The sequence below is a fragment of the Lemur catta genome, chromosome 12 (assembly GCF_020740605.2).
Source record: "Lemur catta isolate mLemCat1 chromosome 12, mLemCat1.pri, whole genome shotgun sequence".
In the NCBI taxonomy this organism is placed as follows: Eukaryota; Metazoa; Chordata; class Mammalia; order Primates; family Lemuridae; genus Lemur; species Lemur catta.
This window is the reverse complement of record NC_059139.1, coordinates 15638737-15640367: the sequence shown is the minus strand read 5'-3', so window position 1 is coordinate 15640367 and position 1631 is coordinate 15638737. Positions and strand designations below refer to the sequence as shown.

At 34.9% G+C, this 1631-nt stretch overlaps 1 non-coding gene across 1 annotated transcript; it reads right to left on the bottom strand.

Moving 5' to 3' along the window:
- Nucleotides 1-1240: 1240 nt before the first annotated feature.
- Nucleotides 1241-1344, bottom strand: LOC123648748. Its single transcript, XR_006738762.1, has one exon. It is a non-coding gene; the product is annotated as a small nucleolar RNA U13 (small nucleolar RNA).
- Between the last annotated feature and the right edge of the window lie 287 nt (nt 1345-1631).

Genomic DNA, 1631 nt, shown 5'->3' with positions numbered 1-1631 from the left:
GAGAGTCAAGAGAGAAAAGTACAAGACAACGTAACAGTCCATTTACTACTAATAGGAAAAAAACAAACTAGCACACTTAGAGTAACAATAGTGGTAAGCAGACATTTTAGAATGTGATAGATTGCTATTTGAGGGCAAAAAATACTTGTGCCAAAGGTTATATTAAATAAAATACCATGCAATCTCCATCAGAATCTATTAAGGAATACAAAACAAATATGTTACTTCTTTTCCAATTGCAGAGTCAGGTAAAAACAAAAAAATCAAGAAGAATATTGTTACAAAATGTTGGCCATGGAGGGCAGAAATATGAAGCAAGAGAAACTTTCAATTAGTCATGAGCTGCCTGAGAGTCCTGCTTGATTGAGACAATGGGTTTCTTTCACTCTAGGTCTGTACTTCTAGGTGATGAGAATTAGTTTGAGATATTGTACACTGTGCCAATTCCAATATACCAAGATCAGAGCGGCTGTAAATTGTAAGAAATCTATTCAGGGGAACCATGGGGAGAAGTTACAATAAGGCTGATGAAGGTTAAACAGATCATATATTTTGTTTGAGGCTCCAAATCTGTACCAAACCCAAGCCAGCAGAAACAGCTAATGTCTTCTATTAAAAAGAAAAACAAAAGAGCCTGCTTTGGATTATTGTAAAAGGTAAAATCTTTTTGAAAAATGACAAAGCCTGTGACTTAATGAGGACTTATTTTCTGTTGCATGTGTTATAACTGATATCCATTTTATTCTGTGTATATTCTTTAATGTTTATCTACTTGCAACTGTGTTCTATTTCTTTAAGGAAAATAAAAGCCCTTTAAAAAACAATTAACCTTAGTATTTCCTTGGTTTCCAACATCTGCACCATTAACTTGCATGTAGTAATCATAAAATATTTCAATGATGATAAATGGTATTTGTGAATAAATATGATTAATGAATTAAATAAAAGGTCAACAGTACGGAAGAAACCTCCCTAGATATTCTGCTGATGAAGAAGCAAGAGCACTTTTAAGAAAAAGGCACGTGACAGGAAGAAACCTGTTATAGAAAAGGTATTAATTACCATAAGTGTTAACTGGCATATACAATGCTAAAGACGGATTTCCTATTCTATTTGATTTGATACTGTTATTTGGGATCTCACCTCTACTTTTGCTTCCTCTGTCTTAGTGGATTCTCAAATATGTTGTTCTATGTTTGTTTCTGGAAGACAATTTTTCATTTTTTTCAATTTTTTTTCATGTCAGATGGGTAATATGCTGATGCCCTAAGGAGGATTGAAGGAGGCACATCTCACGCATGGGCATGAAAACCCAATCATCATGTTTATGAACTACAAAAGGATCAATTCTTCATGATATTAACATTTTTATGTTTTATGATAGCTTTTGTAGAGCAGAGAGCCTTAGGAGATAGAAATAGTGTCTCCCTTTGGGCAGAGGGAGTATGATAAAAATAACTCATTTGTGATGAGTATGATAAAGATAATGTCTCCCTATGGGGCAAAGTTTGGGTGGGTTTTCTAGCAACCCCCTCCCCCAACAAGATGTGGGTTTTCCTAAGCTTAGAGCTCCTCAACTATTACACAAAATCACTGCATGTGTAGTATCCATCTGGGCTTACGCCCCCTTG